Source organism: Oncorhynchus kisutch, linkage group LG12 (assembly GCF_002021735.2).
Source record: "Oncorhynchus kisutch isolate 150728-3 linkage group LG12, Okis_V2, whole genome shotgun sequence".
NCBI classification, from domain to species: Eukaryota; Metazoa; Chordata; class Actinopteri; order Salmoniformes; family Salmonidae; genus Oncorhynchus; species Oncorhynchus kisutch.
Window position 1 is genome coordinate 31,028,171 of NC_034185.2, and position 24,437 is coordinate 31,052,607.

General features: G+C 43.5%; 1 pseudogene; it reads right to left on the reverse strand.

Moving 5' to 3' along the window:
- Positions 1 to 402: 402 nt before the first annotated feature.
- The window catches only part of LOC109901392 (SNW domain-containing protein 1-like), a 39,003-nt pseudogene continuing 14,968 nt past the window's right edge, over positions 403 to 24,437 (reverse strand).

Below are 24,437 nucleotides of genomic sequence, written 5' to 3' on the forward strand. Positions count from 1 at the left end.
AAACAGCTTCAAACAAAAAGGCCCATTCTTGCAAAAATCGCTGAAGTTGGAGACTTTTATCTCCCTCACCAACTTCAAACATCTGCTATCTGAGCAGCTAACCGATTGCTGCAACTGTACATAGTCTATCGGTAAATAGCCCACCCATTTTTACCTACCTCATCCCCATACTGTTTTTATTTATTTACTTTTCTGCTCTTTTGCACACCAGTATCTCTACCTGTACATGACCATCTGATAATTTATCACTCCAGTGTTAATCTGCAAAATTGTAATTATTCGCCTACCTCCTCATGCCTTTTGCACACAATGTATATAGACTCCCCTTTTTTTTTTCTATTGTGTTATTGACTTATTAATTGTTTACTCCATGTGTAACTCTGTGTTGTCTGTTCACACTGCTATGCTTTATCTTGGCCAGGTTCGCAGTTGCAAATGAGAACTTGTTCTCAACTAGCCTACCTGGTTAAATAAAGGTGAAATAAAAAAATAAAAATTCTCATTGGATGTGTTCAGGTGACGCCTACGTTCAAGTGAAAAAACACATTCAGTGACTTCTGAACTTTTTATGCATACTGAACGCTACCCTCCCTTCCCATCAGACTGAGGGTCTCAGTCTTGTTCCAATCACTCCTTCCTGCGTTTCTTGTCATGGTCATAGTCCTTGGAGCCTCTGCTGATGGAAGGTCTCTTGGAGCCCCTGCTGGTGGAGGGTCTCGTGGAGCCTCTGCTGGTGGAGGGTCTCGTGGAGCCTCTGCTGGTGGAGGGTCTCGTGGAGCCCCCGTGCTGCTTAACCTCCTCCAAAAACTTGTCCAGACCGAAGGGATCCTCCTCAAACTGGACGGGCCATCACGACGAGGACCTTGATCCGTACCAGAGAACTCACGGTCAGGAACAAACCTGGGAGAGGGGAAGGAGAGAGTCAGGATGTGTTTTGTTTCTGAAACAGTAGACAAAATGCTGCTGCAAAGAAAGTGTTTTGGATCCTTGTAGTTATGACCCATAGAAAGTATAATTCAGGGAATATTTTCTGTAATGGTTTATTTATACAGGTATATGTAAATATATAGCTAACTAGATAAATAAACTAGCTTCTACCCCCCAAGCCATATGACTGAACAGTTCATCAAATGGCTACCTGGACGATTTGCATCGAACCCCTCATTTTATTAGCATTTATTATATATTTTTTTCCACCGACTCTAACCACACACACCTCTCTGTTTATTATTTATGCATAGTCACTCTACCCCTACCTATATGTACATCACAGGAGGTTGGTGGCACCTTAATTGGAGAGGATGGGCTCATGGTAATAGGTGGAGTGCTATCAAATCCATCAAAACACAAGCAATTCCATGTACTCCATTCCAGACAATATTATGAGCCAGCCTCCCGTCAGCAGCCTCAACTGATGTATATTACCTTAAATTAACCCGTACCCCTGCACATTAACCCAGTACCACTTGTATATATCCTCATTGTCATTTTATATCATCCTTTAGTTTGTTTAGGACTTTTTAAAACTGCATTGTTGGATAAGGGCTTGTAAGTAAGCATTTCACTGTAAGGTAAAATGTGATTTGATAAAGGACAGACACACTTTAGTAATAAGGGATACAAAGTATATTGAAAGCAGGTGCAATTATCCTCCCATCAATGTCATAGAGATGGAAAGAGGCCTCATCATTGTGTCCGTACCACTATGGCATCTGTGACAGCATGGGCAGCGCCATTGAAGCCCTCAATTTTAAAGTAGTACATTTTCTTATTTTGTGAAAAAAGTATAAAGCTTATATTGGTGATCCACAGCCTGCAGTGGCTGAATCCTGAACCAAATATTGCGTCATTCATTTATTGTGGCCACTAGATGGCGATGTTAATGCCATTTACAAACCATAGGACCCAATTGGAAGAAGACAATGCACTGATCAATGGCTGTTGGTTCCCAAACCATAGGAATCCCCACCGATGACTACTTAAAAAATGGTGGAAGCCCTCAATGGAAATATCCATGCTAAAATGGGTTAGATCCAAGTTGAGTCCTTTAACCATCTCTATACGTCATGAATAAAAAGTCTGTTCCCCATTATTTTGGATACCATGTTTAGAAGAGGAGATCTCGGTGACTTTGAAAGAGAGGTCTCAAAAAGGAGCATAGGGGGTTTAACGCTTTAATATAGGCACTAAACTCCGTTTTTCAACTGGTACCCGGCTACCTTCAGAATAGTCTTGAGGCTTGTTGGCGTCCTAGAGTAAAACCAACGGCATCGTGTTTGTGAGAGTCTCGTCTCTCCATAGAGGGGTGTCGTGTCTTTACTATCATTAACTGAAGACTGATAGTTTTTATCAAAGATTCTCTGTAATTAGTTATTACGCGATAAGACTGATTAATCATGTAACCGTAATTACTAGGAAGTCGGGGCACCAAGGAGAAATATTCAGATTACAAAGTTATAATTTCCTAAAATAACTTTTCAGATATTCTATCTGATCAATTAGTCTTCGAATTAATGAATTATTGACTTTACCTCACGTTAGTCTCATTCCAAACGTCGTAAATTGTTGGTTATCTGCACGAACCCAGTCTTCACTACGAGTCATCCATACATCAATTGTCTTAAATAATTTATTTATTACTAACTACGTAATTCACAGAAATGCATAAACAAACAAACAAAAGGTAAATGTGGTTTCATGAAATGATAGGAGAATGTGCCCTAGTGGGCTAAACCGGCATGGCGGCTTGTTAGACAAAAGGGGAAGTGGGGGTCAACTAAGAAGTCACTACAGAGTGATAATTATAACAATTGTAATGCTAATCCTTTGCACATGAACGCTCACTCATTCGGGAATAATTGCAATCAATATATATATATTTACGCTCAGTGTGTCGTCTTGATCGCTGGTGAAAAGTTCATTTCTTTTGTAGAATTGTCCGTCTCTCTCCCTCAGTTGTGGTTAGAGGGGATTGTTCAGAGTGACATTCGTTATAGAATAGATGTTTCAGCGGTTGTCGTTCTTCGCATTCAATGATACCGAATTCCTAGCTGCAGACTAGTAATTATTATCAAAGACTTGTTCTTATTCTGTCGTTAATGATAGTCTAAGAGTTTTACCACGTGGTATAGTTAAAAGATTCAGCAATGGTTACAACCTTTGTCCTCCTAATGGAGAAAAACATGGTCTGCAACCTTTAGCCATCTGGTAATTGAGGTAAGCTCGGTCTACTGATCGAAAACCCGAGTGGGGGTTTTATTCGGATGGGCCGAAGAGGGCTGTCCCAGGATGTCTGACCCTAACTTGGCTCGGGGGCGGTCCTCTGATTTAGTTCAAATCAAAAGGGAATCATATTACACAATTATACAAACAGTATCATTCATACTCATTCATCTTATACAACAATTAAACCTCATATCTGAGGCTATTATATAAACAGCGTTATGGTAATGTGGCCACACCGACTCCCATGAGCTTTCCCAAGTTGTGACAAACGGACCAGTTCGTAGCTGGATTCTTCACCGATCTTTTATACCTTCTATCAGCGACGGCAATCTGTCAGATAACAAAATACTGTTCTGTAGTGTCTAGAAGGCTATAGCTAGTATCGCATTCCACCACCAGTCCCTGTTAGTGACCGGGTTATCTGTAGAAAACCCAATAAAGAATCCTAACCTATAAACCAGCCAGTACAACGAACTGAGAGTGGATTTCAGTAGACATAATGGACCTTAGGGGAGGGATACTACGGATGAAGCAAGCTGCTCTGCTCTGGTATACGCACTATACTGTAGACGCCTGCATGTCCCGCTTTGGTGCAATATCACTACAGCCCTTACAGTACACATCACTACAGCCCTTACACTACAGACTGCAGCGTCCTTGCATTGCATACGTAGGGTAACAAAATGAGGCTTAAACATTGCATTTCTCAGCAGTTGACTGCATCTCTCAATATATCTCTCCCCAGAGAGGAAGCAGCGCCAGGGAAACAGACGGCCTACGATACCTGTTGCTCTGCACGCGAGTGACCAGGTCATCAACATACAGTAATATACTGCATATGGATATAGTATAAGCCAGGTCTCGCCAACCCTGTTCCTGGAGAAACCCGTCCTGTAGGTTCACTCCAAACCCTGATCTAGCACACTCAATTCTAATAATGAACCTGTTGATAGGCAGAAGCAGGTTAGTTAGAACCTACAGGTGGGTAGCTCTCCAGGAACAGGGTTGGAGAGCCCTGGTCAGCACGGTCATTTAACAGACGGAGGTGGTACCTGTTGCTCTGCATGAGCTTGTCCAGGTCGTCTCCATACATGTCCTTGTCAGAGCTCTTGGTGGGCCGGTAGATGTTCTGGGCCATGTCTCTGCCAGTCCTGAACGGCTGGTCGTACACATTGTACATCTCATCCTACCCGCCTGCAAAACCGCTGTCCATACCCTTGGGGGGGGGGGGGTGTAACAGGTGAGATCTTAAGTCACTCTAGTAGAAACACCACTATAGGAGAACCTCTGACAGCACAGCAGGTGTGTGTGTGTGTCACCTTGGTCTGGTTGAATAGTCTCTGGTCGTACTGAGCCTCACTGGAGGCTCTAGGGTTAGGCTGTCCCAGAGCGATGAGCTCATTGACGTCCCTGTCCTGGTCTCTCTGTAGCTTCGACCTGACGATGGGAATAAACCAAGCCAGACGGTTAGTTAAGAAAGAAGGCGAGAGAGAGAGACAACATAGGGATACGGGAGAGCTTGGTGTTTAGTAGAGCACCCCACCTCTGTAGCTTGTGTGTGAAATGAGTTGCTGAACCAAACATAGCACATCACTGTCTGCTAACATTATCACAATCCCAACATATCTGCAGATAATCACATCCAGCAGAAGCGACTGCAAGGTTAAGTAGACGCTCTGGGCTAACCGGCTCTTCATAATGAGGCCATTTACAACCAGCAGTCAGGCCTGTCGTTGTAATCAGTGGCCGTCTCCCTATCCTTTCTTCCTACTGCTCTACCCCCTTCCCCCTGCCATCATCTGACAGCTCCACTGCAGAGACAGACAACTGGAGCAGAGTAGCCTAATCTCGATGTCTGCCTCTCACCAATTTGCTCTCTCATTTTATTTGCCTGTCTCCCTCTCGGCCTGTCTCCCTATCTCCCTCTCACTCTCTGAAGCACTGCAGCTGTAGCAGACAGGACGGTCAGGGGGTCTGGGCTGGGTGCTGCTGTGGCCAGCTGCGTTCCTTCAGCGTTCCGAATGAACCATGAATGATTCAGCAGGGTGTGTGTGTGGATGTATGTACCTCTTATCGGGGGAGGCTCGGGAGATGTTCCTGTCGTGCTGTCTCTCTTTCCTCCTGTCATGGCGGATCTCGTCACGCTCTCTGGCCTCACCGTCCTCGCCACCTGCCACAGGAGAGAGAGCGGGAGGGAGAGGTGGCGTAGAAGAAAGAGGATAGAGAGGAGAATAAGGGTGAGAGGATGGAGAGAGGGGAGAGAGTTACAGAGTGACGACAGAAAGAGGGGAGGTATGGAGGGAGAAAGCGTGCGAGAGAGAAGGAGCAAGGGTGTTACCAGGCAGCTCACTCACACATAATCAGGACTGACAGCTGAGTAGTCTGCTCTCTGCATGCACAGAGCTACTTGGACAAGATTCTGAGAAAGGTCTAGGGGTTTGTGTTCCTCAATGCTGCATTTGGTTAAACCCCGTCAGTAATTTCATTTCAAATATATTGATTGATTTGTCACAGACCATCCACACGACTTTACAACACTTTACATTGGCAGTCCTTGTACAGGAAAACATGACATCACAAACAGGTGACCTGATCCTAGATCTGTGGTTAGGTTCAAGCAGGAAGAGGTTGTGGACTGACCTCTGCCCCCTCTGTGACCTTTGATCCCTGCCCTGCGTTCTCACGCCATCTGAGCCAGCTCTCTTGAGTTTCTCCTCCTTCTTCTACTTCTCTTTCTGGGCCATCTTCTTCTCCACCTGGGATCTCATCTCCACAGCCTCTCTGGCCTGGATGCAGTAGACACAGAGTTAGTTTACATTCATTTAAATCTACATCACATTTTAAACTTTAGGCTACAATCATAAATGTGGCTTGGAGGAATATAGGCTTAGACACAGCACAACGAAGAGAAAGAAAACACAGAATCTTAATTTTATGATGAGAGAATCACTCTAAAGGCTAGAGCCAATATCACACAGAAAAGTAGTCGGCTTTGAAATTGACACAAAGAGATGACCATTCACCCCAAAAAATATATACAGTGGGGAGTATTTGATACACTGCCGATTTTGCAGGTTTTCCTACTTACAAAGCATGTAGAGGTCTGTAATTTTTTATCATAGGTACACTACAACTGTGAGAGACGGAATCTAAAAAAAAATCCAGAAAATCACATTGTATGATTTTTAAGTAATTCATTTGCATTGTATTGCATGACATACGTATTTTATCACCTACCAACCAGTAAGAATTCCAGCTCTCACAGACCTGGAAGCCTTAAGAAGCCCTCCTGTTCTCCACTCATTACCTGTATTAACTGCACCTGTTTGAACTCGTTACCTGTAAAAAAGACACCTGTCCACACACTCAATCAAACAGACTCCAACCTCTCCACAATGGCCAAGACCAGAGAGGGTGTAAGGACATCAGGGATACAATTGTAGACCTGCACAAGGCTGGGATGGGCTTCAGGACAATAGGCAAGCAGCTTGGTGAGAAGGCAACAACTGTTGGCGCAATTATTAGAAAATGGAAGAAGTTCAAGATGACAGTCAATCACCCTCGGTCTGGGGCTCCATGCAAGATCTCACCTCTTGGGGCATCAATGATCATGAGGAAGGTGAAGGATGAGTACAACCTCAAGAACACCATCCTAACTGTGAAGCATGGAGGTGAAAACATCATTCTTTGGGGATGCTTTTCTGCAAAGGGGACAGGATGACTGCACCGTATTGAGGGGAGGATGGATGGGGCCATGTATCGCTAGATCTTGGCCAACAACCTCCTTCCCTCAGTAAGAGCATTGAAGATGGGTCGTGGCTGGGTCTTCCAGCAGGACAACGACCCGAAACACACAGCCAGGGCAACTAAGTAGTGGCTCCGTAAGAAGCATCTCAAGGTCCTGGAGTGGCCTAGCCAGTCTCCAGACCTTAACCCAATAAATCTTTGGAGGGAGCTGAAAGTCTGTATTGCCCAGCAACAGCCCCGAAACCTGAAGGATCTGAAGAAGGTCTGTATGGAGGAGTGGGCCAAAATCCCTGCTGCAGTGTGTGCAAACCTGGTCAAGAACTACAGGAAACGTATGATCTCTGTAATTGCAAACAAAGGTTTCTGTACCAAATATTAAGTTATGCTTTTCTGATGTATCAAATACTTATGTCATGCAATAAAATGCAAATGAATTACTTAAAAATGTTTGATTTTTGTTTTAGATTCAGTCTCTCACAGTTGAAGTGTACCTATGATAAAAATTACAGACCTCTACATGCTTTGTAAGTAGGAAAACTTGCAAAATCGGCAGTGTATCAAATACTTGTTCTCCCCACTGTATGTATGTATGTATGTATGTGTGTATATATATTTCAGAGAGACTCAGAGAAGGAATCGCTAATCACAGGACAAACATCGGTTCTCAACCACAAACAGTGTACCTTTCTGTCAGCAATGTAGAGCGCCTCGGCCAGTTTGGTAAAGTTGTCATTGATGTGAACGGTCTGCAGTCCTCTACCGTACGCTGCCAGATGCTTGTCCAGGGGGGGTGGTGTAACTCGAGAAGACAAACCCAGAACATAGGACTCAACTTTGGGAACACTTTCTATGAAACACATAATCAAGTGGTAATGCCAGAGAAGCCGGTGTTTGGAGGATATACTGGCACAGGTCTGGTTAGGCTTTATCTCGGGTCGGCGAACCGTGCCAAGATATCCTCCAAACACCGGCTTTGAGGGCATTGTCACTTTTAAACAACCGGTTACCAACATATTCAAATAATGACAGACATATTTCAATTTTTCATACCATTTCATCCTTCCACAAGATATAGTCCCGACACAAATCTAGGGTTGCTACCAATGCCGGCTGGTTGTTCGTTCTATCGGTTCGGTTGCTAGAGATGCGACCCAGTCGTTCATTCTAAATGTTCTATTGCCATACTGGCTGGCAACTTTCTTATCCCTTGCTTGCTAGCTAGTCAACTACAGCTAACTTAGTCACATCAAATAGTGCAGCCAGAATAACAGCAAAGTCGCCGCATTTGCATAAGCTGTTTTCTAGTGACATTTATTTGGATACATCCATAACAGTGAGCGAATGAGGCGTGATTTCACCTGGCATAGAAAATGTGCTCTCTCGTCAGGACACTGTTGTTCAGAGGAGCTAGCCAACAACACAACTAACACAGTCACTTCAAACTGAAGCTGGAAAGACATCAAACAAGCTGCACTTCGTTTCACTTTTTATTTTATTTTTATACATATCCATAAAATGATGCCAGCTGATTCATAATTTCGATTGGCTGAGAAACGCTGCCTGTCTATCTCATCCCCCGAAACTGTCTATATGCTTTTAATAGTGGAGATCAAGTTAATGAAGTGCCTGGCTGGGCTGATGAGACAGTGGATTGCTCAGTCAGATGGAACAGAGTAAATAGGTATTTTAACGTCATAGGATTTAGCCGGTGGTAACTTGTGGAATAGACACAGGCTGGAATGCGCTTTTAACCAATCAGCATTCAGGATTAAACCAACCAGTTGTATAATGCCTTATAATAGAAATATAGTGCATTACACAACTTTGCTTTAGGCAATCACAAAAACCACTAGTCATAGAACACAGGAGTGTACTTACAATGTCAGCAATCCTGACCTCAAACAAACACAACCTCCCATTGAGTCAGTGTCTCCAGAAGGAGAGAGCAGAGTTGGTATATCTTTGCGTTCTTCCAGTTTGAGATGCAGGGAGGAATCTTCCTTGACTGTCATCTGGTAGGACAGAGAGAGAAAACGCATCACATCTTTGCTCAACACATCAACACAGCTAGAGAAGAGAGTACATTTCATTTGGACACGAAAAAAGGTGTTGAGTTGAGCTGATCCTTTTACACATTATTAAAAGTAATAAAAACACTATTGGCAACTTAAAATCTCGAGATCAGTTAAGTCTGTCTGAACCCCAACGGTACCTTTCTGCTTGGCGAGTGCATGACAGATGTAGGAGGGGAGGGAGGTCCACCAGGAATCTTCTTATTGATCCTGGAATAAGGAACCTTGACACATCCTAGATGACAAAATAAGCGAGTGTGCTTCTAGCTTTATTTAGCAGATGTGCATGACTCAAGTTATCCTAGCACATAGGCAGGTTGACTGTTCAGCAACAAAACCGATGAGTGCACAGCTATAGGACAAAACAGACGAGGATGGCTTCGACGGTTGACAACATGTAAGCTATATTTTGCACAAGGACCACGTGTCATCTCTCAAATACATTGTTACAGTTGCTTGTTAGCTAGCCAGCGAATATTCAGTCAAAACAAGACATGGTATCAAGTACAAGATAAAACTAGCTGAAATGAGCCACCCACGATTCCCCACATGGCAGTTTCTTGTCATTGTGGCTAGCTATCTATGGGCAGCAGGGTAGCCTAGTGGTTAGAGCGTTGGACTAGTAACGAGAAGGTTGCAAGTTCAAACCCCTGAGCTGACAAGGTACAAATCTGTTGTTCTTCCCCTGAACAGGCAGTTAACCCACTGTTCCTAGGCTGTCATTGAAAATAAGAATTTGTTCTTAACTGACTTGCCTAGTTAAATAAAATAAATATCTAGCCAACCAGAGTCATATAACACATGCCCCATTGAAAAATGTGTGTTGTCAGCTAACCTGTCTATAGTGAAAGTGACAAGCACATATGTTTTAAAGTTTAGTCAGTTATGAGTTTAGTCAGCGACGCTGGTGGGAATGTACTTACTTGACGCGTGGGGGCTCCATGGGGTTCTTCTGCATCTCCACCATACGTTTGTCCCCCGAGTTGAAGTCCACACACACACACACACACACACACACACACACACACACACACACACACACACACACACACACACACACACACACACACACACACACACACACACACACACACACACACACAGGTCACAAGTTTTAGAACGCCACCATTTTCCCAGTTGTTATTGAAATTCACAGTTTAATGTCTTAATGTAATATGAAATTAAAGCATAGAACAAATAAACAACTGGAGACAAAAAAATGAAACCATGGAATCATTTTGTTTAACATAACACTTTGCAGACATAATAGCCAAACACACTTGTGGCATTCTTTCTACAATGGAAATCAAATATTGTTGGGAAAGTTCTTCCCGACACTGTTGCAGAAGTTCCCACAAATGTGTTGCACTTGTAGGTTGCTTTGCGTTCACCCTTCTGCCCAGTTCATCTAAAACCAGCTCCATGGGGTTTAAGGCTGGAGACTGTGCTGGCCATTCCATGATTTGAAGTCTACTGTCTTGTTCTTTTCTTCTAAAGTAGTTCTGACATAGCCTGGAGGTATGTTTTGGGTCATTATCTTGCTGTATGATGAACCCCTGCAAAATGCTGTGATCTCCGTTTTGGTTCAGGGTGCCACTCACTCTGTGCAAGTCGCCAACTCTGGATCCAGCAAAAGTGCACCAGACCATCACGCTTCCTCCTCCATGTTTGACAGTTGCTGTCACACACTGAGGAACCATCCTTTCGCCTACTTGACGGTGTACAAAAACCCTGCACGATGAACCGAAGAGTTCACATTTTGATTCAGCAGTCCAGAAGACCTCCTTGAGGCCTCTTTCTTATTTTGCCATCTTAGCAATGGCTTTCTTACTGCCACTCAACCTCTCAAACCTACAGCTCGAAGTATTCTCTTCACAGACTTGCTTAAGTTGACCAGTGTTAAGTTGTGCTTGAAGCGGTTGTCCTGTGAGCCACCTATCACGCAAGCTGTTGACTCTCAGAATCTTGTCTTCTGATTCTGTTGTGGCTTTGGGTCTGTCTTTTGATGGTGTAGGAAACTGTACTCACTGACACCTTGGCAATTTCTCTAAAGGAAAGACCTACACTTTTTGAAGGGTTATAATGGTCTCTCTTCCTTGAATTGCTTTTCCCCCCTCACCATTATGATAGCAATATACTACTTCCTGCAGTACAGTACTGTCCAAATAATGCTTAAGAGGGTGTAGTAACACAGTCTGTTCCAACACGGCTTTTATATAGACTGCGGGTTTGTAAGTAATCAACAAAAGTTGGGACACCCGTAGGAACTGTTAGCATCAACTTTCAAGGCTTAATTTACTTCCATTGCTGCAGAACAGCTGTAAGTTGTTAACCCATTACTTTTCCCTGAAAAAGGCCCTTTTCACAACTCTGGAATGTACATTAATTTTCAGTTTTTGGTAACCTAAACTTTGTTTTAAACCTCTGGCAGTTTATCGCTGACCTTCGTACCATTTCAGGTTATTCACTGGACTTAAACTGCTTAAAATGTAGAAAATAGTACAAATAAAGAAAAACCCTTGAATGAGTAGCTTCAAATAAAGGTGTAGGTGTATAAAATCAAGCACACAGCCATGCAATCTCCATATACAAACATTAACAGTAGAACAGCCTTACTAAAGAGCTCAGACTTTCAACGTGGCACCGTCATAGTATGCCACCTTTCCAACAAGTCAGTTCCTCAAATTTCTGCCTTGCTAGAGCTTCCCAGGTCAAATGTACGCACTGTTATTGTGAAGTGGAAGCTCATAGGAGCAACAATGGCTCAGCCATGAAGTCGTAAGCCACACAAGTTCATAGAACGGGACTGCAGAGTGCTGAAGCACATAACAATCCTCTGTCCTCGGTTGCAACACTCACTACCGAGTTCCAAACTGCCTCTGGAAGCAACTTCAGCACAAGTACTGTTCGTCGGGAGCTTAATGAAATGGGTTTCCATGGCCGAGCAGCCGTAGTACACAAGCCTACTCAATGCCTAGCATCGGCTGGAGTGGTGTGAAGCTTGCCGCCATTGGACTCTGGAGCAGTGGAAACACGTTCTATGGAGTGATGAGTCACGCTTCACCATCTGGCAGTCCGACGGACTAATCTGGGTTTGGCGGATGCCAGGAATGTTTGGTGGAGGAGGAATAATGGTCTGGGGCTGTTTTTCATGGTTCAGGCTAGGCACCTTAGTTCCAGTGAAGGGAAATCTTAATGCTACAGCATACAATGACATTCTATACCATTCTGTGCTTCCAAATTTGTGGCAACAGTTTGGGGAAGTCCCTTTCCTGTTTCAGCATAACAATGCCCCCATGCACAAAGAAAAATCCATACAGAAATGGTTTGTTGAGATTGGTGTGGAAGAACTTGACTGGCCTGCACAGAGCCCTGACCTCAACCCCATTGAACACCTTTGGGATGAATTGGAACGCCAACTGTGAGCCTTGCCTAATCACCAACATCAGTGCCCGACCTCACTAATGCTTTTGTGGAGTTGTCCCTGCAGCAATGTTCCAACATCTAGTGGAAAGCCTTCCCAGATGAGAGGTAACTGTTATAGCAGAAAAAGGGGGACCAACTCCATATTAATGCCCATGATTTTGGAATGCGATGTTCGACGAGTCCACATACCTTTTGTCATGTAGTGTAAATATATACCTGTATTTAGTATTGTATTCAGCGGATTTAATTTAGAAAAAGACCATATTTTAACTCACGAACCGGCAGTCACTAGTTAGCTTTTGAGTTGACGTTAGTGCCGTTCTGCTGCGGAGCAGCGTCAGAGTTCTATTGAGCATTGACCACTTTTTGATCATGCCCTTGATGACGTTCCATTCACTCTAAACGTGCTACATTGTCAGAGTAAATCGTTGGTAACCTTTGGAACCATATATGGTAGAGACATTTTGTTTATCTAACAAAATGTTCTATTGAATGGACATACTTGTAAAAACCTTGAATGAATTAAGCATTTTATGGGTGAACACCCTATATTATCTTCCATTTTGAAAAGGGAGAAACTCATAAACAACAGTTGGCATCATCCATCACATTCAAAATCCGTACCTGATGTACTGTGCTGGGGCCTGTTTGTCAGCTGCCCTCACAGGCATAGCTGCAGCTATCTTCTGAGAGACCTGCTTCAGCAGAGCATCGCGGGTCTTCTCCGTCAGCTATTTGACAGCCTCCTCGTCAGGCTTCTGCAACTCTGGGGCATAGTTGCGCAGCACTTCCTTAGGAAGCAGGTCTGAGTACTTACTGAAAATCACCTGCACAGGGACAACAGAGGAGACAGCTGAATATATAGAAACTGAACTGTACACAGGTCCTCCGTGACAGTAATTATTCAAATGATGGCTCTCTGTTTAATACAGGATTGTGGCAAGAAACAGCTTTGCTTACTTGGTAACTAGATGACAATAACAAAAACATGGTGGGCCACAGCACAGGAAGGAGTCTGGAGACCACTGCTCTATAAAATAAAGATGTGGGCACAGCGATTCATAGGCAATTTCACCCCCAGAATCATGGTCCCCAGCATCATGGTCCTATGTGACTCAGTTGGTAATGCATGACACTTGCAACACCAGGGTTGTGGGTTCAATTCCCAGTATGAAAATGTATGCACTCACAATAATGTATGCACTATCTCTGCATAAAAGTGTCTTAAATGACTAATGTAAATAATGTAAAATAAATCCACATGAGAAGGACCAATGGATTTACTTTAGACTCATATGAGAATGTCTCGTACATACAACTACATTGTAGATCTGGGTAGACCAGCTGGATATCTATTAACATTCTTACATTGTCCATGCCCTGTCCCTGTCTGGCGATGGCGTCGTATTTGATCTTGGCCTCCCCGTCCACCTGTACAGGGTGTTGGAGCGCTTCTTCTTCCTTCCCATCTCCAGAGGGAACTAAATCCAATGATATCGCTTTTCTGAATATTCAGGGCATCATTTCTAACACAACACCAACAATAACACAGCTTCATTGAATTCATTAAACTGGGTATGGAGTAAAGCTTAGTACTTCCAGAGAGCGGGGCATGCAGCTATTCCTGTTGCCGTAGGGGGGGGGGGTTGTCTGCGGGAGGAGACGAGGGCGGTGCAGTGTGACCTCTGTGTCCGGGCTCTCTACTCAGACGCCGGTAGGAAATTGTCATTCTTCTTGCACCATTAGCTAAGATTTCCACTTCCAACATTTCGACTGTAAACAAGGCCATCTAACGTTAGGATAACGTAGTTAACCTTACTTACGTAGTTACAGTAGCGTATGTGGGCGGTGCATGTGCTAGCTGTAAGTACTCGTTTTGAAACACAACAGAAGCTTTTGTGTTCGCAGTAGTAACGTACAGGTACTAATAAACCTGACCCTGATACAATAACTGGCTAAACACCAAAACAAGAAACTGGTGAAGGAGACCAGCTAAGGTTAGCTTGCTAGCTAAGTGAGTAACTAACTAACGTTAGGGAAAGGCCAGGACTCGTCTCAGGAGTTAGCCATAGCTAGCTATAAGCTAACGAACAAAACATCGATTTCAAAGCAATAATATGGCAGTAAAACCTTAGTAACTTTACACAATCTTAACATGACATTTTATCACTTAAACACCTGATTGGAATTGTTTTACATTCTGTAACAAAAAATAAGGCCTTTCCACAACACTCACTTCATAAGTGACATTCTTCAAATCAAATCAAATCCAATTTTATTTGTCACATACACATGGTTAGCAGATGTTAATGCGAGTGTAGCGAAATGCTTGTGCTTCTAGTTCCGACAATGCAGTAATAACCAACAAGTAATCTAGCTAACAATTCCAAAACTACTACCTTATAGACACAAGTGTAAGGGGATAAAGCATATGTACTTAAAGATATATGAGTGAGTGCTGGTACAGAGCGGCATAGGCAAGATACAGTAGATGGTATTGAGTGCAGTATATACATATGAGATGAGTATGTAAACAAAGTGGCATAGTTAAAGTGGCTAGTGATACATGTATTACATAAAGATGCAGTAGATGATATAGAGTACAGTATATACATATACATATGAGATGAATAATGTAGGGTATGTAAACATTATATTAGGTAGCATTGTTTAAAGTGGCTAGTGATATATTTTACATCATTTCCCATCAATTCCCATTATTAAAGTGGCTGGAGTTGAGTCCGTGTGTTGGCAGCAGCCACTCAATGTTAGTGGTGGCTGTTTAACAGTCTGATGGCCTTGAGATAGAAGCTGTTTATTGTTTATTCCACAATGTCTATGATCTCGCAATGCTTGCTTCAACGTTTTTCTGAAAAGGGCGAGGAAGAGGGTCAAAGTGAGAGGTTTCACTCTCAAATCACATTGTATTTGTCACCTGCTTCGTAAACAGCAGGTGTAGACTAACAGTGAACCGCTTACTCAGGGGTCCTTTTCCAACAATGCAGAGTTTAAGATAAAGATCAAATAAGAATACAAATAGTGACACAAGGAATACATATACAGTGAATAACGATAAAGAGTTGTGCCCTCTTCACAACTGTGTGGGTATGGACCATGTTAATTCCTTAGTTATGTGGACACACATGAACTTGAAGCTCTTGACCCGCTCCAGTACAGCTCCATCGATGTGGTTGGGGGCGTGCTTGCACATTAGTTTTCTGTAGTTCACAATCAGCTCCTTTGTCTTGCTGACATTGAGGAAGAGGTTGTTGTTCTTGAACCATACTGCCAGGTCTGTGGCCACTTCCCTCTAGACTGGTTCATCATCATCGGTGATCAGTCCTACTACCGTTGTGTCGTCAGCAAACTGGATGATGGTGTTGGAGTCGTGCGCGGCCACACAGTCGTGGATGAACAGAGAGTAAAGAAGGGGACTAAGCACACACCCCTGAGGGGGGTCTTACTCACATCGGCTACAGAGAGCAAGATCAAAGAGTCGTCCTGAACATCTGGTACTCTCATGCATGGTTCAGTGTTGCTTGCCTTGAAGTGATCATTTAGCTTGTCTGTTGGGCTTACGTCACTGGGCAGCTCGTGGCTGGGTTTCTTGGTAATCCATGATAGTTTGCAAGCCATGCCACATCCATCCTGCCAGAGCCGGCGTAGTAGGGTTCAATCTTAGTCCTGTATTAACGCTTTGCCTGTTTGATGGCTTGCCGGAGGTCATAGCCATCAAACAGGGTCGCCAAAATCTAGCCAAAATATGTGCTTATTTTGGACCTAAGCTTGCCACCTGCCTTCCCACAGTATTTCACTGTGTATTTTCAGTTATAAAGTTATATGTTTATTTTTTATTAAAAGTGCTGATGTAACTCTACCTACATGTACATATTACCTCAATTACCTCGACTAACCGGTGCCCATTGACTCTGTACCGGTACCCCCTGTATATAACCTCCACATTGACTCTGTACCGGTACCCCCTGTATATAGCCTCCACATTGACTCTGTACCGGTACCCCCTGTATATAGCCTCCACATTGACTCTGTACCGGTACCCCCTGTATATAGCCTCCACATTGACTCTGTACCGGTACCCCCTGTATATAACCTCCACATTGACTCTGTACCGGTACCCCCTGTATATAACCTCCACATTGACTCTGTACCGATACCCCCTGTATATAGCCTCCACATTGACTCTGTACCGGTACCCCCTGTATATAGCCTCCACATTGACTCTGTACCGGTACCCCCTGTATATAGCCTCCACATTGACTCTGTACCGATACCCCCTGTATATAGCCTCCACATTGACTCTGTACCGGTACCCCCTGTATATAGCCTCCACATTGACTCTGTACCGATACCCCCTGTATATAGCCTCCACATTGACTCTGTACCGATACCCCCTGTATATAGCCTCCACATTGACTCTGTACCGATACCCCCTGTATATAGCCTCCACATTGACTCTGTACCGGTACCCCCTGTATATAGCCTCGCTTGTTATTTTACTGCTGCTGCTGAATTATTTATTACTTTTATTTTCTATTCTCTACTTATCTATTCTTTACTTAACACTTTCAAAAAATATTCTTAACGCATTGTTGGTTAAGGGCTTGTAAGCAAGCATTTCACAATTTGATTTGATGATGGCTGCAGTGTTGCTTACTCGGTAACTTGTCAAGCGGGAGCGAAGGGCACAGTGTTGTTGCCATTCATGCCTCCCCATTGAGTAGTAGACTGTATGTTTGTATCAAGATTACATCTACAGTATGGTTATCAATATCAGTTATATTTTTGGGTAGGCTGCTATCCTACTTGAAATAAAATCATGGGAGGGAAAAATGCTACCCCCACTGCTAATGGCCCAGCAAAGGCAATTCAGGTGAGGAGCCCCTGCAACAAAGCAACTCACGCCAAACATTTAAGACTAGATAGCACATTAATCAGTGATCACCAAGGATGTCCAAGGTGAAATAGTTTATGAAATCTATCGTTAGGCTATTAGATGTCAAATATATAGGGCGAAGTCAGAAAAAGTGGAACCTCCTTTTTTAGGCCTAGCTTTCTACACTGTTGTAACTGCCTCAAAATGATCCGAATTAGGCTATTGAGAAGATGGCAGAAAGAGCATCGATGACCCAAAAGATAAATGCTGCCTTGTCTCATTCATCTCCCTGTCACTCATCCTCAATCCTCTGACAGTGTTATTTCTCCAAACCCTGTCAGCTCACATCCATCACAGCATTTCCGCATAAGATCAATCTTCATTGGGTGTCCATTCGCCAAAAGAAGACACAATAAAGACCAAAATAGCAATAGCCTAAGTGCCTCTTCAATACTGTTGACCTTTGTGCAGGTCTTTTCTAATATGTTCCACTGAATGGAAATCCCTCTTTGAGACTTTCTCCTATAGGATACGTATTGTATTAATACATAACAGTGGGTCACATCCCGTGTGGAAAATATATAGAATAATGTATTAACAAGGTTCTTAAGTGTTCTACCTGGAACTTGGAAGTGATACATATGGCAGCAAATACACTTACACGATTCATTGAAGATTCTTGTAATATCCAACTTATATGTTGCATGTATTGTATGAAAAACATACATTAGAGACATGTAAACGAATCCTTCTGAAGTCTCAAATACCATATCTATGTAGGAAAATGACCTCAATCATGTATTCAAATGTGTTTTGCCACATACATGTATATGTTAACACATACAGTGCTTTCGGGAAATTATTCAGACCCCTTGACTTCTTCCAAACTTTGTTACGTTACAGCCTTATTTTAAAATGTATTCAATTGTCACGTCCTGACCATAGGAAGCCTTTATTATCTATGGTAGAGTAGGTCAGGGCGTGACTAGGGATTTAGTCTAGTTTATATTTTCTACGTGGGGTTCTAGTTTGTTTTTTCTATGTTGGTGTGTTGGTATGATTCCCAATTGAGGCAGCTGGCTATCGTTGTCTCTAATTGGGGATCATACTTAAGTAGCATTTTTCCACCTGTGTGTTACGGGATAATGTTTTGAGTAAGTGTATGTAGCACCTCTGTTGTCACGGTTTGTTGTTTCGTTGGTTTGTTTTGCAAATTTTCACTTTCGCCTTGGTCCGTCTATACAAACGAACGTGACAGAATATCCCATCAACAAAGGACCAAGCAGCGTGCCCGGGAGGAGATGGCATCCTGGTCTTTGGCGGAGATCAGGGAGAGAACATCCTGGACTTGGGATGACATAATGGCAGGAGAGAAGAGCCTGCCATGGAAACAGGCAGAAGCAGCGAAGGAGGGACAGCGACGTAGTCGGGGAGGAAGGCCACAGAAACCCCACATTTTGGGGGGGGGGGCACATGGAGCAGTCGGCGGAGCCGAGGAGTGAACCAGAGCCAGTCTGGGAGAAGAGGGAGAATGTGGAGGAGAGAGAAATGAGAGTTATTGAATTGGTGGAGGATGCACGACATTTGCCCTAAGGAGCGTGTTATCGATTTAAAGCCACCTGAGTCAGCTCTCCGTACTCATCCTGAGAAGTGTTTCCAAGTTCCGGTACAAGGGATGCCGGCTATACGCACCAGGTCTCCAGTACGCCTTCCCAGCCCAGTACGTCCTGTGTCAACTCCTGGCAATCACCGTGCGGAGTGTGTCATGGTTCCGGCACCATCTGTGCCAGTTCTACGCACCAGGTCTCCAGTACGCCTCCACAGCCCAGTACGTCCTGTGCTAGCTTCCCGCACTCACCGTGCGGAGTGTGTCATCGTTCCGGCACCATCTGTGCCAGCTCTATGCACCAGGTCTCCAATACACCTTCCCAGCCCGGTACGTCCTGTGCTAGCTTCCAGCACTCACCGTGCGGAGTGTGTCATGGTTCCGGCACCATCTGTGCCAGCTCTATGCACCAGGTCTCCAGTGTGCCTCCACAGCCCAGTACGTCCTGTGCCTGATCCTCGCACTTTCCCTCAAGTGCGTTTCCCCAGTCAGGTATGTCCTGTGCCTGCTCCTCGCACTCTCCCTCAAGTGCGTGTCCCCAGTCCAGTACGTCCTGTGCCTGCTCAATGCACTCTCCTTGAAGTGTGTGTTCCCAGTCAGGTACGTCCTGTTCCTGCTCCACGCACTCTCCTTGAAGTGCGTGTTCCCAGTCAGGTACGTCCTGTTCCTGCTCCTCGCACTCTCCCTCAAGTGCGCCTTCTCAGTCCGGAACATCCTGTGCCTGCTCCTCGCGCCCGCCCTGAGGTGTGTGTCACCAGCCCGGTACCACCAGTGCCGGCCCCACCAGGCTTCCTGCGACGATCCCCAGTCCAGAGCTTCCGGCGACAGTTCCCAGTCCAGAGCCCCGGTGAACGTGACCAGGCTTCCTGCGACGATCCCCAGTCCAGAGCTTCCGGCGACAGTTCCCAGTCCAGAGCTGGGAACAATTTCCTCCGAAAAATAAATACAATACCACATAATAACAAAGGAAAAATAGGTTTTTGGAAATGTTTGAAAATGTATTAAAAACAAAAAATAGAAACACCTTATTTACATACGTATTCAGACCCTTTGCAATGAGACTCTAAATTCAGCTCAGGTGCAACCTGTTTCCATTGATCATCCTTGAGATGTTTCTTCAATTTGATTGGAATCCACCTACGGTAAATTCAATTGATTGGACATGATTTGGAAAGGCTCATATCAGTTTTGGAAAGGCTTTAATCCATTTTAGAATAAGGCTGTAACGTAACAACATTTGGAAAAAGTCAAGAGGTCTGAATACTTTTCGAATGCTTCACTCTTTTTCCTCTTCCTAGACCTGTTGGGGAAGAAGAAAAATGCAGCATTGGACAAATAAAACAGGAGTTAATTGCAAATGCCAGAGCCCACGTGTGTCTGCGAGCAGGAGTTCTGACATACTGTAGAGATCTTTCAATTTTGTGCAGATATGGGATGTACATATACTTTATTTATCATGATATCATAATGGAATGGTCCCCCAATCCTATTTTTTAATACTATATCTCTTGACACATTGATGAAAATAATCATGGCCTCTATACCTTCAAGCTGCATACTGGACCCTATACCAACTATTCCAACTACTGAAGAGCTGCTTCCTGTGCTTGGCCCTCCTATGTTGAACATAATAGATGGCTCTCTATCCACCGGATGTGTACCAAACTCACTAAAATTGGCAGTAATAAAGCCTCACTTGAAAAAGCCGAACCTTGACCCAGAGCAAAAAATAATAATATTGGCCTATATTGGATCTCCCATTCCTCTAAAAAGAAAATGAAAAAGATGTTGCGCAGCAACTCACTGCCTTCCTGAAGACAAATAATGTATATGAAATGCTTCAGTCTGGTTTTAGACCCCATCATAGAACTGCGACTGCACTTGTGATGGTGGTAAATTACCTTTTAATGGCGTCAGACCGAGGCTCTGCATCTGTCCTCGTGCTCCTAGACCTTAGTGCTGCTTTTGATACCATCAATCACCACATTCTTTTGGAGCAAATTGGTCTACACGGACAAGTTCTGGCCTGGTTTAGATCTTATCTGTCGGAAAGATATCTGTTTGTCTCTGTAGATGGCTTGTCCTCTGATAAATCAACTGTACATTTTGGTGTTCCTCAAGGCTCTGTTTTAGGACCACTATTGTTTTCAATATATATTTTACCTCTTGGTGATGTCATTTGGAAACATAATGTTAACTTTCACTGCTATGCGGATGACACACAGCTGTACATTTCGATGAAACATGGTGAAGCCCCAAAATTTCCCTCCCTGGAAGCCTGTGTTTCAGACATAAGGAAGTGAATGACGGCAAATGTTCTACTTTTAAACTCGGACAAAACAGAGATGCTAGTTTTAGGTCCCAAGAAACAAAGAGCTCTTCTGTTGAATCTGACAATTAATCATGATGTTTGTACAGTCGTCTCAAATAAAACTGTGAAGGACCTCGGCGTTAGTCTGGACCCTGATCTCTCTTTTGACGAACATATCAAGACTGTTTCAAGGACAGCTTTTTTCCATCTACTTAACATTGAAAAAATCTGAAACTTTCTGTCCAAAAATGATGCAGAAAAATTTATCCATGCTTTTGTCACTTCTAGGTTAGACTACTGCAATGCTCTACTTTCCGGCTACCTGGATAAAGCACTAAATACACTTCAGTGTCACTGGCTTACTGGTGCTCCTACATGCCGTACCTAGGAGCGGTGCGTCACTTGAGTCGGTTGAGTCACTGACGTGATCTTCCTGTCGGATGGCGCCTACCCTTGGGTTCGTGCCGTGGGGGAGATCTTTGTGGGCTAGACTCGGCCTTGTCTCAGGATAGTAAGTTGGTGGTTGAAGATATCCCTCTAGTGGTGTGGGGGCTGTGCTTTGGAAAAGTGGGTGGGGTTATATCCTGCCTGTTTGGCCCTGTCCGGGGGTCGGACAGGGCCACAGTGTCTCCTGACCCCTCCTGTCTCAACCTCCAGTATTTATGCTGCAATAGTTTATGTGTCGGGGGGGCTGGGTCAGTCTGTTATATCTGGAGTATTTATCTTGTCTTATCCGGTGTCCTGTGTGAATTTAAGTATGCTCTTTCTAATTCTCTCTCACTCTCTCCTTTTCTCTCTCTCTCTCTCTCTCTGAGGACCATGCCTTGTTTTTGTTTTTGTGATGCGGTTGCGTCCTGTTTTAATAATTGTCCGAGTAAAGTGCTTTGTCCACTCATCTCTGCTCTCCTGTGCCTGACTTCCATGCACCAGCTACACCCACCCACTGACAGAATTTCACACGCTCAATGTGGAGTCAGCAGGAGCAGGTGCCCCTTGTATAGGGGTTGAGGGATGCGGTCCATGGCGGCGCCAAGATGATGGAGCATCGCCGGGTGCTCCCGGACGCGCTCCTAAACCCCTATACCAGGGGCACCTGCTCCTGCTGACATATTGTAGCTGGAAATGGCTGACTTTTAATGGAATATCTACATAGGCGTACAGAGGCCCATTATCAGCAACCATCACTCCTGTGTTCCAATGGCACGTTGTGTTAGCTAATCCAAGTTTATAATTTTAAAAGGCTAATTGATCATTAGAAAACACTTTTGCAATTATATTAGCACAGCTGAAAACGGTTGTTCTGATTAAAGAAGCAATAAAACGGGCCTTCTTTAGACTAGTTGAGTATCTGGAGCATCCTCATTTGTGGGTTCGATTACAGGCTCAAAATGAAACAAAGGACTTTCTTCTGAAACTTGGCAGTCTTTTCTTTTTCTGAGAAATGAAGGCTATTCCGCGAGAAATTGCCCAAACCCTGAAGATCTCGTACAACGCTGTGAACCAGTCCCTTCACAGAACAGCGCCAAACTGGCTCTAACCAGATTGTATCGGGACTCTGGAGTAACTCCCTGGCTATTTTAATTTAATGTTCAAATTTGAGTTTTCTTGTTGTAGTGTATCATGACAACTTCAACTATAATGAATACATGTTCTATTGATCTTCACTTGATAAGGAAAGGGTTGCATATGGCTCAGGTTAATATATGTAGCCTTCCTAACAAAATACATTAGGTTTTTAACTTGGTCAACATAAATAATATTCATATTTTGGCTTTGACCAAAACACATTAAGATGTATCTGTAAATGATGGGCAAACTAACATTCATGGATATAGTCTACTGAGAAGAGATAGGAATAGGAATGGTGGGGGTGGAGCACTGTACATTCAGATTCATATACATTTTAAGAGAAGGGATGACCTTAATGTATGTCAAATAGAGGCACTATGGGCTCAAGTACATCTGCCTCACCAGGCACCCATATTGGTAGGATGTGTGTGTAGACCTCCTAGCTCTAAGGTGTGCTATCTGGGTAACTTATGTACTGGGTTTGACCAGGCCACAGATAGCAACAGAGATGTATTTATCTTGGGGGATTTTAATATAAATTGGAAGGATCACAATAATTCGAATAGAACAAAATTGATGAGATATGCTAAGAACTGTGGTTTGAAACAAATGGTTAATGATACTACTAGATCTTCAATTAAGTTGGGTCATCGTTCAGACACATGCATTGATCAGATTTTCTGTAATATACCGTTGCAATGCTTAAAAGCCAGATCAATGCCAGTGGGCTGGACAGACCATAATATTGTCACCATAACCATGAACACCAAGGTTCCAAAGAAACCCCCTAGGATTGTGGTTAAGATAAATTTTAAACATTTAATCATGAGCTATTTCTAAATGATTTGGCTGCTGTACCCTGGGAGCTGATTTATCTAGAAGATGATTTAAATCACGCTACAGAATGTTTTATTGATTTGCTCACTGAGGTAATGGACCATCATGCCCCTATAAGAAAGAGTACAGTTGGTGCCCGTCCATCTCCATGGATTGATGAAGGAACTGGGTGAGGCTTTTTCTCAAAGAAATATGGCAATGCTTTAATTGATTGGAAAAATGATTCTATAAAGGTATGGAACACAGTTAAGGGCTTACTTAGTACATCTATCTCATCACGCCCATCTAGTGTGGAGGTTGACGGGAGAATAATAACAAAACCACCATATGATATTGCCAATCATTTTGCAGATTTTTTTACAAAGAAAATTATTTTACTGAGCAACAATTTAAACATACATTCTTCCAAACAAGCTATTGTCCAATGAATTGATGATCATATTATGAGCAACAAGATCTGCTCTTTTAGTCTGCAAACGGTGTCAGTGGAGGAGGTGTCAAACCCATTAAAGTCATTACCTGATGATAAATCTACAGGTTATGGTCTTATGGACAATTTTTTGCTTCGCTGTGCTGCTCCCCAGATTGCAGTTCCACTGAGATACATATTTAATGGAAAAGGGGATGTTTGCAAATGTATGGAAGCATGCAAAACTGTGTCCTATTCCAATAGACTGCAAAGAACCCATTACTCCTGCCAATAGTCGACCAATTAGTCTACTCCCTACACTCAGTAAGATATTGGAGGGT